At 46.1% G+C, this 15,641-nt stretch overlaps 1 protein-coding gene across 4 annotated transcripts in view; it reads left to right on the top strand.

Moving 5' to 3' along the window:
• Positions 1–15,641, top strand: part of FAM193A (family with sequence similarity 193 member A) — a 169,241-nt gene that overhangs the window by 22,824 nt on the left and 130,776 nt on the right. Inside the window, exon 1 of one of the 4 annotated variants that reach the window (XM_085848319.1) lies at positions 8,335–8,547. The exons of the other annotated variants lie outside the window; for them this stretch is intronic. The gene's annotated coding sequence lies outside the window, so the exon portion shown is untranslated. Of the gene's footprint in view, positions 1–8,334; positions 8,548–15,641 lie in introns of those variants that run through there. 4 annotated transcript variants of the gene reach the window in all.

Genomic DNA, 15,641 nt, shown 5'->3' with positions numbered 1-15,641 from the left:
ATACATTCAGAGAGAGGGCCCTGATCTCATGACTGATATTGAGGGCTTCAATCCCATTGTTGGGTGAGCAGAAGCAGCATGTCCAGGGTAGAATGACCTGGTCTGAAACTGACCTCATGATCTGAGATCAAGCCATTGGAAAAAAGGAATGATTTGATGTAGATTGCAAAAATAGATTCCATAACCTGGCTTATAATTGGAAACAAGCTAATCAGCCTGTAGTTAAGAGGGTCCTTTTTTACACAATGTTGTGTGTTGCAGTGATGTCTGCTAACTTCCAGGCAGATGGAAACTGCCCCAGAGAGAGTGATCGAGTGAGCAGAGCAGAAAGAGGATGATCAAGAGCAGTAGAGCAGGTTTTAGGACACGTGCAATGATGCCATCTGGTCCTGTCGCAGAAGAGTCGAGGCTTGCAGGAAACCTCTCCACCTTCTCAAGTGGGAAAGACACAGGATTCAGGAGCCACTGCCTCACCACAGGATTCTGTGTACCAGGGGCGATAGGATAGGTATGATAACTGCAGATGAGGTGGTATAAGTCTGTATATACTGTATTGGAAAGCATCCTTGTGTGGAAATATTTCCAGGTGGCAGTATTAATATCGGGAGAGGTGGTAATGAAGGACCAGTCTTGACATGAGAAGGCAGCTTACAGTCCTTGCCAGTCTGCTTCAGTGAACTGCCAGACTCTGCAGTGCTGAGTGTCCTCTCTGACAATTGCGAGAGAAAATGTTGACCCACAAGTACATGATCAGCGAACATATTGGAACAAAAGAGGGACATGAGACATTAGTAGTAAAATTCGTCATTACGATGTCCAGAAGGGAAGACATGCCATTAGGAGAAATCCTGGTCAGAAACTTCACTGATTGGGTGAGGCCAATGGCGTCACAGAAGTGATTTTATTGTTGATACTGATTCTTCACAAGTTCTCTGAATGAGTAGTTGAATGCAAGTGATTTTATTCACTTTGATTGGATGACATATAAACCTTCAAGGGAAGAAGTTAATTTTGTTTCTTTCATTTTGATTTTTAAACTTTATTTGAGGATTTGTATATATACTTCTCACTTGGAAAAGTCAATTTTGCATTTTGATCAGACTCTGTACCAATTTAAAATGTTTATCTGCCAACCCTGTAAACTCTGAAAAGCAGACTTGTTGCTCCGGCAGCCCTGTATGGAATTTTGCATTGCAGGTTGCTTTGCTTTGCCTTGCAGCCAACAAGATTATGGCTTTGCGGACTCTATACCTGCTCTGTCTGCCTTAATTTTTTAAAGTTTCATTTTCCTGGGCAACGCTGATAGACATTGTTGCGGGCCGGGCATTGGCTGCGAGCACAACCGCGAGATGGAGCAGTAGAGTCGGCTCCACCGAACACCCGGAATGTATAGGTCGTCACCCTGGATAACTCTGGAGCCGACGGGTCCCTTATCGGACCGAAGTTCGCCAATAGATCAACCACGTGGGGTAGGGTCGATTGCCAATCTCACTTTACCCAAATACCCACGTCGTCCAAACTACTGGGGAAATTCACCCTCGACGGCGTTCCTACGGAACCGCTCGCGTGCTCGAACCGTGTGCGACCCGAGTGGACGGTCACCGAGCTTCCGTCGGTCCAAATGTCCCTTTACAGCGGCAACAGCCTGGCTAATTCTCCAACACGCACCATGTTAGACCAATAAAAGAAACACAAAAATGAACCGATACATTTAACACATGGGTTTATTTATAATGGGGCAGGGGGGGGCACGCAAGAAGCAGAGTTATATGAATATAGAGATGCACGTATGTGCAGCAAGGCACTTAACAATTTATTACTTACTAGACTGGCACCACAAACACACACACGCACACACACCCAAAATAAATGGTGGTCACAGCCTTTATTGAGGCATCCAGCTCAGATGGAAATGTGAGCTGAAGACCAGAGCCTGCCTCGGACCTGTCCACCTCGTGTGGTCTTTGAGCTGATTCGAAGCGGGCACTAGCGAGAGGCGAGCCCAATCCAGACACCGGCAAGCCGCGATCAGCCTCCTCAGCTCCGCTCATCCTGGCAACCAAACTTCTCCTCTGTATCCTTCAGGGAGATGGCACGCACCCCTTGCGGTCCTGTTGGCAGCAGAATCTCTCAATCTCCAGCTGTCGTTCGCCGACAGAGACGCGGCGCACAACCCTGGCGGCTCTGGTGAGGGATGGTGTCTCTCAAGCTCTCTAGCTCTTGCTGTCCGAACGCGCCGCACCCTTATTCACCCTGTCTGGGGGGGGGGGGGATGGCTCTGCCCTCCCTCACTGGACGATTTTGGCACGCACAATCGCTCTTCGCCCTGTCATTGGCCAAAACGAGCGGCAAGTCCGTCGATTGGCCCGGGAGCATGGTGACGTCACGTGGACCGCCTTCCTCACCGTCGTGAGGCTCCTCCTTGAACTCCACCCACCAAACATGCAGAGCAACATTATTCTGCATGGGCTCCGCCCACCAAACAGCCAGAGGAACTGGATTCTGCGCGGGCTCTGCCCACCAAACAGCCAGAGGAACTGTATTCTGCGTGGGCTCCGCCCACGTAGGTGCTGACACGCACATAGGCAATGGCGTCGGCCAGAGCGAGGTGAAGGTGATGCTGGTGTTATCGTAATTATGAGGGGTGTAAAAATGAAAGAAAACCCTGACTATCAAAGTAACTCGCAGCGCAAGTACATTTATTCACCTATTAAACGAGGGACGGGGACCCTAACTAAGACACATACTTACCGATATAACTGTTCTATAGGACCTGTATGTTGTGTGCTCAAGGCTTCCAGATTCGCAACAATATGATAGGAAAGTGTGCAATTGAAGGATTGCTTGAAGGAAAGTGTGCAATTTCAACATTCAGCGCATTGGTCGGGTATACGTTTCTCCCTTTGGGTTTGATCAAGAAGTGCTTACAGGTAGTTGTATACTGGTTTAACATACTGGTAACAGCAGGAAGCTAAGTGAGGCAGTATAATCTCCATTTGCATAACCCAGTATGTTGTCATTGATGTCACAAGTTACTTCAACTTTAAAATAGTACATGCATACCAGCAGCTAACTTATGCAGGTTCATGAAGTTCACATTCTTTGTGAAGGAACTGCATTTTGTGATCGGCCATTGATTTGGAATGGAATTGTTTGCGGTTACAATGGCAGTGTGGCTTTCAATGCTTGTAAAGATATTTCTGTTTAATTTGAAATTTTTTTTATAGCAATGGCTATCATTACAGCTTTACAAGACATTGTAGTCCTGTGATGCTGCATCTGCTAAGTTGTTTCTTATAGCATTCTGAGGAAGGCTTATAATGACCCTTTGATTAGAGTGAAGTCTCCTATCTGTCATGGTTGATCCACTTGATATCTTTTAAAGAATGATGTCATGGAGGTGGCTGGGTTCGAATCCCATTCCTGTCAGTTGTTGCAGTGGTGCTGGGGTTCCAATCCCACGACCTAAATTCGTGGTAGCCAGGCGGTTAACACCGACCAACCTCCCGGGACGGTCGAGCGGTCTTTATTCTGAGAAGGCGGATACGCTCATGAACATGCTTGAAGGTATGGCGGATGGTAACGCCACCGTATGGGGGAAGACAACAAAGCCCAGTGAGGGAAATAGCGGACGGAGAAGGAGTACTTGGAATGGAACAGAAGGAGGATTACGGAGGATGGACAGCACGAGGGGGTTTGATCCGCGAACCCCACTACAAATACACGAGATGAGGTTTCTTTAAAAGGGAATATATTTAATGAAACACAGATATTTATAAGGACAATAATGAAGATGAAATGAAACGAATATAATGAATAACTTCGATGATTGAGGCCTCACACACACAGTTGCAAACACAAAGAGTGACAAACAAAAATAAACCCCCCTTTTTAAATACACTGGTACTCGGCCTGGCCAAGGGCGAGCCCTCGTCGTTCTGGTGTTGGGGAGCTTCGTCAGGCACGTGTACTTGCAAGCAAAATGGCACCGTCTCTTGTCGAGCTTGGGAGGAAGGCACCTCCACCATCCAGGTGCGCACGCAGGTGAAATCGTGCTTCACTTGGAGCAGCTTTTCACACTACAAGTGCAAATGTGGCCAGCACCTCCTCGATCGGATCTGCTCAATCTGCTCTGCTCAATCACTCCAGACATGCAATCTACCCTGCTCGATCTGCTGTCTCTGAAGCCCCCTCACCAAGCACACCGTGCCTTCAATCCTCCTTTCTTTATCACCCTCCCTGTCCTCTGCCCCTGGGGCGTGGCCTCCTCGCCTCCAAACCCGGGAAGCTGGGGCTTCTCCTTCTGTAGGTGTGGCTTGGAATATAAAAACATAGGGAAAATCACAGAGGGTAATCAATCCCGAACAGAACTTATTTTTACTCCCGAAGCTAATTAACACTGCACCACCCCTCGTATGGTGACATGTAACACTAAGCTGATAGGTTCCCTGACGTATTTACATTGAAGTGCTTCTACCCATCCACGTACCATGCTACATTATACAATCCTATCTGTACTATTAAATCGGTTCATCTACCCCCATAATCATAACAATAATTATGTATTTTATACCCTCAAATGGTGGACGTTTTGATCCCTGTCCTCCCCATTCCCACCATGTATCCCCTTTTCTCCCCTTTCTTTCTTTTTTTTTTTCAACCTCCTTCCCCTTTTCTCTTTCCTCTTTCATGTCTCCATACTCACTCTTTCTTTCCTTATCTCCCCGAACCTGTATATGTGAGAATGAAAAACTTGTTTTGCAGGAATACCATGGTCAAGTTGAAGTAAGGTTAAAATTGTTCATTACTTTTCTCTTTTATTTTGCTTTTTCTGATAAAAATTTTTTGTATACATAGTGGAGGCTTGTGGAAGAGGTAGTAGTAGTAGTAGTAGTAGTAGTAGTAGTAGTAGTAGTAGTAGTAGTAGTAGTAGTAGTAGTAGTAGTAGTAGTAGTAGTAGTAGTAGTAGTAGTAGTAGTAGTAGTAGTAGTAGTAGTAATAGTAGTAGTAGTATGTTGAATGGAGCAGGATGCAACAGGACAAAAGGAACAATATAGAGAGTGGGGAAACACCAACAGCAGAATTACAGGCCAAGATAGAGGCAGACTTTGACAAACAGTACATGTGGGGAGGAATGTCCGGAGATAAACACAGCCCGGACACATCCGTAGACGAACACTGTCTGGACATAATCACTGCCTGGACATGTCCAGAGACAGAAAGAGGGTTTGAGAAAGGGAGAGGGAGTGAGGTGTGGGGTGAGGAGTGATGGGAGTTAGCAGCGAGAAAATGTTATGCCTTATGAACAACATATACACACATACACATACACATACAAACATGCACATATATTGTTGTGGGGCCGGGTATCGGCTGCGATCACGACCGCTAGATAGAGCAGTAGGGTCGGCTCGACCGATCGCCCTGAATTTAGATCGTACCTTTTCGGAAAACTCCGAAAAAGTACAGGTCCCTTATCGGACCATGAAGCGTCAATATTTCTGCCACGTGGTACAGGGTTATTTGCCAATTTTCAAAAAAAACCTAGATTTCCATGTGGCGATTTACAGTCTCCACACCCTCAACGGCACCCGTACGGAATGAGCCGCTTAGCGTACTCGAACCGCGTGCGACCCGAGCGGTTTATCGCCGAGATTCGTCGGTCCAAATGTCCCATTACAGCGGCAACAGCCTGGCTAATTTTCCAACACGCAGCACGCTAAGCCAATGGAGGAAAGGACATGAACGAGCAGATACATTTCACAAATGGGGATGTTTATTTAACAATAGGCAGGGAGGGGAACACAAAAGAGCAGAGTTATCTGAATATAAAAGGCACGTATATACAGCACAGCACTTATACAATTACCTACTTAACTGACTGGCGCCACACACACACACACACACACACACACACACACACACACACACACACACACACACACACACACACACACACACACACACACACACACACACACCCAAAAGAATTGGACCAAAAGCGGTCTTTATTGAGGCCTGTCTCGGACCTGTCCACCTCGTGTGGTCTTCGCGATCTTGGGGGAACGGGACTCGAACCCGCAACCACGACGTCTGCAGGGCTCTCGTCGACGACCACTCATTGGCCCTGGATGCCAGGTTCGAAACTGCCTGGACTGAAACGTCCTCTCCCACCAGGGATGTCTCACACACGGTCCTTCAAACTCGCCAATGCTGCTGCCACGAGCACACCGTTTCTTCCTCTCTATCCTCGTCCAGACCACCCTCCTTTTTGTGCTCAGGCGTGAGAGACCTCCTTTTTTTGCCACTCGCCTCCTCAATGGACGGTCCGTTCTCGGACGATTTGTCGCGGCCTCCCAATTGGCCGGGGGCCGAACACTCGATCTGGCTAAGGCGGAGCCAGCCTGAGGTGCTGAGCTTCCTGGTTGGACAAGGGGCCCGCCCCGCCCTTCTGGAAGGAGTCTCGATCTGAGGTGATGAGGTTTCTGGTTGGACAAGGGGCATGCCCCTGCCCTTCTGGGCGGAGTCTCGATCTGAGGTGAAGGAAATCTCCGCCCCCTTACGTGATTGAACACACGTAGACAAAGACGTCAAGCAGAGCGAGGGGAAGATGACGCTGGCGTTGATGGTGGTGTAAAAATAAAAGAAAAGAAAACCTAACTATTAAAATAACTCCACAGCTCAGGAACATTTAATTACCCATTAGACTAGGGACGGGACCCTAACTGGCAACACGTACTTACCGATATAACTGATCTATAGGACCTCTATGTTGCGTGCAGTAAACTTCCAAATGCGAAATAATATTAGTGCTTGGCTGATATCGGCAATTTTTTGGGGAATCCACAGATTGGAGTCAGTGTGATTACCGACTACAGTACGTGCTGTATTCAACCCAAAAATCTTGAGTAGCTTTCACCGTTGTTTTGGGGGAATTTCAGTAAACAAATTAAAAAAAACAACATTTCATTTATATTGACATTTCAAGGAGATGTACATGAACATCAACAAACACCCAAGCAATGTCCAAATTGCACAAACTAGTGCGTGGCCGTACATGCAAAAAAAAAAAAAATCTTTCAAACCACGTGCCAGAAACAACAACCACACAGGCCGTTCCTTCGCGGCCGTACATGCAAAAAAAAAAACAAAAAAATCTTTCAAACCGCGTGCCAGAAACAACAACCACACAGGCCGTTCCTTCGCTCTCGCGTGGCCGTACGTGCGTGGCCATACGTGCAAAGAATAAATGAATAAATAAACTTTCAAACAACCTCACAGGCCGTTCCTTTGCTCTCGTAAATGACGACTTGATTGGAGCATTGTGTTTATCTATAAATGTGCATAAGAAATCGAGAAAAAGTCATCACTATCCGGAAGTGGTCCGTGCCCGTACGGAATGTTCACATGCATTCCACGAATTATCGCTTGCATTGAAGTAACAACTGCTGTGATACTTCCAAACACAGGGTTAATTAAAATTAAAATTAAAATCAAGTTTAGCTCCCTGTCTTTGCTTGCCGTAACATTCGCTGCCATTGACCATTGCCACTCCTACGCCACTGTAACTAAGGCGCCTTTCCCCATCGTAACCGGCACGGCCCGTGACGTCATCATCGGCCGGCTGCACAACGACCGACGCAGCCACGCCTACGCAGCAATGTGTCTTGTCATTGGTTGGTAAATAAATGGCCATAACTTGGGAAGCCCTTGTCCGATTAATATTGTTACGGCTGTGGAAATTCGCAATACACCATAAAGGGTCCTTAGATCAGTTATGACGCTAAGTTTATGTGCAGATAGTTCCCCACCGTTGTTTAAAGAGAATTATTCTTGTTCATCGGGCTGCGACTCTTTGAGATAGCCGTTTTTCTTTATCTATCGTTATTTTGGATCAACCACACAACAACCACCTTAACCACAACGCCAACCATGCCACCATTACAACAAACGCCAACCACGCCACCATTACAACATCCACCAACCACGCCGCCTCAACCACCACCACGTTGCCACCTCAGCAGGGTTGCGAGAAGCCTGACATTCGTCGGGAGAGAACGGACGACGGCCTCACCCCTCCCCCCCACCCCCCCAACGAAAAGCACGTGCGGAAGAGACGCAGGGAGGCAGTTCTTAAAACAAAAGAGCCGGGCCGAACTCTCCTGGAATTTTCCGCCCCCGCACGCCGCGAAGGGAGGGGCGATACGCCGTCGAGATAAAATGGCACGTGGAACGAGAGGTCGAGGGAGTGGGGCTGTGGGTCTGGAGGTCTGGAGGTAGTGATCGCTCTCTGTCTGGGTCTTTGACGTCGTTCTCTCTCTGGTCCATGAGCTCTCTGTCTGGGTCATCGACACCACTCTCTCTCTGGTCCTGAAGCCCCTTCTGCCCTCCAGTCCTTCCTTGCTTGGCTGTGGGTCGTGGAAGCACCAGCAGCAACGCCGGAGAGAGCTCGCTGACCACGCCAGGGGCCCGAGGACAGGCGCGGCTACGCAAGGCCGTGGGGAGTCGACGTCGCGACCTGCTCACCGTCGCGCCACGAGGACGCGGGTAAGACCCTTTGGTCTCGCGGGCCTTTTCGGTCATCCATGGCCCACGACCATAAAGGTTTACGAACCCCGTCTACCTCCTTGCCTATGAGAGGGTTTTTCTTTGCTTTTGTATGACTGCTGTGGCGCCGTGTCCCTATAAGTGGACCTGTGTAAGTGACTGTACATTGCTCGTATTTGGTGGTTACGCTTTCTATTTGTTTTGTGTACATTGCATGACTGCCTTGCTTTTGAATACGTGTGTGTTATAATAAATGTCCTCGTGTGAAATGTATCCCGTTTGTCGTCTTTTTCCCTTTTGAAAGAGCCATATTGAATCGCGGAATAAATTAGTAGAGGGTTTCGAACGCCCGGTAAACAGAATCACATCCGTCGAGGTCGGCGATAACACCGCTCTGTTATCACTGTAGCACGGAACGGATCGCTTAAGCGGTTCGTGTCCTAGGCTGACCTGCGGCGAGGTACGATCGCCCGGTCGACTACTCGCGCAGGTACTTAGGGAGGTCGAATTTGGCGAGCAACCCTATCCTGCGCGGGTGGGCAATTGGCACGATCGTGGTGAGGTTAAACCCCCACCCGTGACTGGCTCCTGGCAGTAGTTCCAGGAGGGTCATGACTGAATTGTCCGTCTGGTGGGCGATGCAGTTGTGATTGGAGTTACGCAATCGCTCGCACGCCTGGCAGGCCAGAATTCGTAACAATATCAAACCTTGAAAAGGCACATCCACAGGGCCCCAGCAATGTACCTGGCAGGTTTCAATTGGATCGGACCAGTGGTTGTCGAGAAACACCGGTCTCTCTGTCTCTGTCTCTGTCTCTGTCTCTCCTGGAATTATGTAGATGAACACTTTTTTTTTAGCAGTAAGAACTGCTGCCAAGTTCAATTCTGGAGCTTGTATTTGGCTTAGTTTAAGAGATTCTCGAGACTATGGCATGTGTGGAAATTTAGTAAAGCCACGAACGCTGGCGTCTCCGGGCATTTATCAGTATTGCGATTCATAGATATCGATAATATGAGTGAGGAGAGTGGAAAAAATTCAAAAACTTTATTGTTAAGAAATCTTTGCGGCCTGTTCCAAGTTAGGGCATGGTTGAGCAGGCCAAAAAACATGGCACCTTCAAACCCCAGTGTGGTAACCCATGAATTGCCTTCAGACCCCAGACAGCAAGGTGGCCGAGGATCGCCTGATGAAGGGCATAATTAAATAAGGCTGTTAATTATCTTCAAAAGGGGTGTTTTAATTAATCCAAGCACTCTATTTACACACACATACACATACACATACACATACACATATACACACACACGTATTCATGTAGATCTAGTTGACACATTCTTTACCGTAAAATAATTGAAATGCCTGACTTGGAAAAACGGCACAGCAAAAGTCATCGACCTCACACCCTCCCTTATTTTCATATGCCATATATTTAGCTTAACTAGAATTGGAATTGCAGACAAGGTATTGTCATGGTACACTGTCCGTCTGTCCTTCTGTCCGTCCGTCCGTTTCCTATTTTGTCTTATTTGGCCAAACAGCTTGGTCGATCCCGCTGAAATTCGGCAGCAACGTTCCGTTCCTGACTAGTAACAGGGATTGCAAAGCTTGTTTCAGTCATGTGACTTTAAGTAGGTCAAAATGGTTGACGTAAATTTCTTTGTAAATCATCTCATGACCCACCAGTCAGAATGCTGCCAAATTTGGATTACATTCGGCTAGGGTAGGCGGTAGGGATGTTAAATTGCTGAGGTCATACCGATCATGTGACCGGAAGCGTGCCAAAATGGCCGACTTCGTCAATTTTTGGGAAAATCACGTTAATTCCTTCAAAAATCTTCCTCTCCCGACCCATGAGTCAGAATGCTACCAAATTTGGGTTATAACATAAGGCCAGGGCCCAGATAATCTACGGGTCCAGTCGTCTTATTAAAAAAAAATCTTTCTGTTCAGATTCCATTTCAGTTATTGGTTCACATTGCAACTGAAATCTAATGGAAGTAATAATGGGGAAGTAATCTCAGAGTTTCAAAAAAGTAGAGATGATGAAATTATTTTTATTAGTACCCTCCTGTCCAACAAACATAACTAACTGTATGTGGGTTTGCAGATGACAGTAAGACGAGCTCAACTGGCTCAAGTACCGTAGATTGAGGTAAATGAAAACGACGAGGACTTCTGTGGAATTTGCAGTATATCACCTACTTCATACGTGCTTCATGTAATCTTTCATCATATGAATTGCATTTGCTTGATGGAATTTTTGTGCACCACAAGCCCGAATGTTTATTTGTGTTCAGGAGTCGAACCTTTTATTGCTTTGCGTGGCAGTAAGATATCAGGATTGATTTCAGTTTCCATGAACCCTTTGGGAAGACTAACCAAACAAAATCAACCCTTTGTCTAATCATAATAGCCTTAAAGCAATTATGAATAGTCTAAACAAGGAATGTGTGATACACTCCTTAAAAGTTCAGCTGATGGAAAATTACCATCTATCTATGCTCTTTACACATTCTAAAGGTGAGAGTTATAATCAAGCTAAAGCAATACATGCACTCCCCTTCCCACCTCACCAATCACTTTAATCTAGGTTAAGAAACACATGATGACGTACGCTTCCAAAAATCATGGCCACTTTTTTATTTCTTCTTAATACACTGTAGGCCCATTGTGACAACACTATTCAGACCCCAAGCTTGAAATAAGGGGTAGGGTGCAATTCAAATTCAGAAGGGCTATTGTGAGTGGGGTGGGGGCAATAACTATGAGTTGGGACGGGGGTGTGGTGGTGTGGAACCTCGGTGTTGAATGCTTCCAGATTATATACATTATCTGTCTATTTATTTTCACATACAAGTTGCCCTCTGCTCCTATCCTGGCCACCAGATATGTGTTACTGACAAATTTCAAGGCCATTTAAGCCAAAATGGCAGATCACAGATGGGGTCCAGGCAGTTTGTAAAGAAATAAACCTTTTTCTTGCCGGATATTATATCAATACATCCACTGGGACCATACTCTGTGCAGAGCGTTGGTGCTGCCGAAGCAGACTCCTTGGCTATTGGACACAATCCTGGACGGGTCGCCACTCCGACACAGTATACCAGTATGTTGGCAATCATTTTGCCGACCTCGGAAGGATGTCAGGCAGTCAAACCCCACCTGGTATTAATTCAACAGCCAAGTGGGGTTTAAACTCAGGATCATAGGATCCAAGCCCACCACCCAAAGCATTGAGCCAACACCAGGCATGATATTATATACTGTACAGTATTTTTCAATGGGCACAAATTTTTTTTTTTTTTTAAGCGGCAGGAAGCAGCTCTCTGGTTCATTATAACTCCGGGTCTGCCATTCATTTTCTACCCTCTTGTAAGCTATGGAGAGTTGGAAATTGATTGTTAAAATTTGTCTTTTAGTGAGTGGTGATCAAAGCAGAATTATCGCATTTGCACAAGAAAGCAATTTTTGAATCTTCATGAAACAATTCCTGCATAAATACACATCTTTATAAACAAGTCGTAACGCACAACAACAAGGGTTTGCAGGTAAATGACGTGATGGATTGTGTGATGGGAATTGAAGGTGTCACAGTATGAATTGCATTTTTCGATTCATTATTATGTTGATAAAAGGAGTTCATAAACCTTCTGAACTGTCTGTCTATTCCAATTGAATATCCGTAACAGCATTTTATTAATGCACTTCCAGATATGTAAAAACCACCGTGGGGACATAAAAGTAACGTTGGCGTGTCAACCAGTCTTCTGCCGACAAAGAGCGTGCCTGTGGATGCTAACAGGGTCAATAAATCTATATATTAATACTGAAGGACCAATTTTGTGCTCCTCCTAGCGGTCGCGTCACGCTTTTCTCGGTACTGTGACCTGGACTGAAAGAAACATGGTACCTGTAAGAGTACATTGCACATAGTGGCAATTGTCAAACTTCAACTCTGAAGCAGAATAAACACTTTTCGTTTTACATTCGTTTACATGGCGACGTGTGACGTCACCGCTGAGAGGCGTCAGGACGTCATGACATCATCGGTTATTCGCTGACGCCATGACGTCTGTTGTCAGAAAATTACTGCTGAGAGGTGTAATTACTAATTCCACTCCTCGAAAATAGCGTCTGCAATGTAAAATCCTCTTCTGCACATGGTGACTACCTCAGAATGTGAATTTGATACAAAAAATGTAACAATAAACACTGTACAGTGGACACTGCTTTATAAATCCACCATGGGACCACGCCGTTTGGATTTATTAACCGGAGAACCTATTTTCAGCCACCTACTGGATAGATAAGACAAAAAGCGAATGTCGTTAAACCCTGCTTTATGCTACAAAACATTGATTTATCAAACGGTGCCAAGGGGATTGTTCAAAAGAATCTCTCCAAGGTTGCTTGCTTGGGAGGGAAGGTTTTGCGCAAATGTTCCTTTATTGAATCCGTCACGTGGCGGAAATCGGGATGGGCAAAACCTGAGAGCTGCAGTCCCCTGTCCAATTTGGCGATTGCCGTCCGCATCTCTGCCGCTGTTGGCATCGGCTCGGGTTCGTCGTCGCTTTCTTCCCTTGGCTATTGGGATTCGGGGTCGGAGGGATTCGAGTGGCGGCGGGATTCGAAGTCCGTCACCAGTTGCTGTTGTTGTTGGTTTTTTTTTCTCTCTGCGGCAGCGCATACTACATCAAGCTTAGGTTGAAACCTCGCACGTGCCAAGCAGGTGGATTTATTAAACGGCGGATTTCTCGATGTAAAATTCCGTTCCAACTCATTTTGGTCACAATCAGTGGCTGGATTTTATAACCGTGGATTTATAAAGTGGCGTCTACTGTATCTTCTATCTTCTATCTATCTATCTATCTATCTATCTATTAATACTGAAGGACCAATTTTGTGCTCCTCCTTGCGGTCGCGTCACGTTTTTCTCGGTACTGTGACCTGGACTGAAAGAAACTTCGTACCTGTAAGAGTGCATCGCACATAGTGGCAATAGTCAACGTTCAACGCTGAAGCAGAATAAACAGTTTTCGTTGAGATGGGGGCGAGGAGTGAAGAGGCGGGGGCAGGGAGTGAAGAGGCGGGGGGGGCAAGGTAAGCAAATTTTTGGGCGGAGGTAAGCAAATTGAAAGCGGGAGACGGGGAAATGGGGCGGGGGCTGGGTTGAATGAGGCGGAGATGAGTGTGAAGGGTGGACAGGGGGTGGGGGCCCGGGGACAAGTGGGGCGGGGAATCAAAAGACGGGGGGTGGGGAGTGAAGAGGCGGGGCTGGGGTAATTACATTTTTGGGTGGGGGTAAGCAGATTGAATGGGGCAGGGGTGGGGGATGAGTAGGCGGGGGCAAGCACACCCTGTCCAGTCCATGTCCCTCGAGTGTGTGTGAGCTGGTGAGGGTGGTTGAATGAACGGAATCCGTCTGTGACGGGGTTTCAGCTGGTGTGTATTATTACTCCGTAGCCATATATTTGTATCGTGTTTTATCCCAGCGGTTGCATCATTATATTCCTATTGAGATTTTGATAACATGAAAATTGCTTGAGCGGGAGAGGATGTGGCTGAAGGTGGTGATCCAAAATGATGCACATGCTCGATCAATGATACCTGTGGTTTTGTGTGTCCCACCTTTGATTGGCCAAGAACATGGCTCTTCAAGTGCAGGTGGCATCAGGTTTGGTTATCAAGACAAACTTTAATAAAACCATAACGGTATTTAAGCTTTTCTCACTTGTACAGTATAAACTTCAATTGTTGCCTTTAACAATCAGTAGTGGACCCGAGACCTATTGATGTCATGACATTGCATTAATTACCTGGAGGAATTTTGGGTGGTGAGGAGGAGATTGGGACCATACTCTGTGCAGAGAGTTGATGCTGCCAAAGCAGTCTCCTTGGCTATTGGGCACAATTCTGGATGGGTCGTCACTCCGACGGTATACCAGCAAGCTGGCACTCATTTTCCTGACCTCGGAAGGATGACAGGCTGAGTTAACCCCACCTGATATTAATTCAACAGCTGAGCGGGATTTGAACTCAGAACTGAGGATCCCAAGCCCACCACCCTAACCATGAAGCTAACACCAGGCATATGCGGTGGGGTGGTTGGGAAGAAAGAAATGGGAGTTTGATCTGTTATCTTGGTTTTCAGATGCTGTTTGCAATACTCGCTTACCATACCGTGCCGATATTTACTAATTCAAGCTCACCCATAACTTCCCTGACTTCGGATTGGTTGGTAACGAATGAAAATGTAACGGAGTTTCATTGCAGTTTGGACAGTTAGTATTGTAAAGAGCATGTGGAAACCATGACGGCATATTGAACCCATGTTCAGGTCGGTCTGCTTGGTTGCATGTTTTTCTGCCTCGTTTCCTTGCTGACCTCTGATCTTGAGCATTGGTCTGATTGGCAAAATAGTATAGAGGAGGTTTGCATACTCACCTTTTTGTTGTCCAGCCTGGGTTTGAATCTCAGCCCTCTCGGCTATAAAACTGAGCTGGTGAATTTTGCACGCAGGGTGATACGTTGATACATTGTTCATCGGAAAGCGCTGGTTGTTGGTGGATGTTGAAGGCCTCATGGTTTATTTTGTGAAGTTGGCAAGTTATTATTGCTGGCACCTTGAATAAACCAGAGTTCAGAGTACACCTTCCCCATTGCAGTCTTGAGAAAGAGGACATGGGAAGGGGTCGTTTCAACTCTTGCTTTGCATTTCTGAGCACAATCTATATTTCCTATGAGCCACGATTTTGTCTGTCTCTTGATATTCCCCAATGCCGAGAGTGTGAGCGGAAAATTTGATTGGTCGAGATGGCGTAATATTTTGTCTCGGTACTGTTCTGCTAAAGTGGAAGTTTTTGGAAGTGACAAGAAAGCAATTTTTGTTCTATAGTGTTCAAGTATATAATTCAATTGAAATAAAAGGGAAGTATTAAAGGCTGTAGAAAATTTTTTTAAAACGTTTTTGTGGAAATTTACTGCCGTTGATGCACCATCTTTTACTTTATTTAACACGTTATATGAGTTTTTAGTTTCTTATATTGTTATCTTGCCAAAACGAACTTTTTGCAAGATATGTTAGTCAGCTTGT

Source organism: Eptatretus burgeri, chromosome 12, assembly GCF_056783735.1.
Source record: "Eptatretus burgeri isolate ZD-2024b chromosome 12, Ebu_testis_v1, whole genome shotgun sequence".
NCBI lineage: Eukaryota > Metazoa > Chordata > Myxini > Myxiniformes > Myxinidae > Eptatretus > Eptatretus burgeri.
Note: the sequence above shows the minus strand (reverse complement) of the source record. Positions and strands in the feature narration are given on the sequence as shown.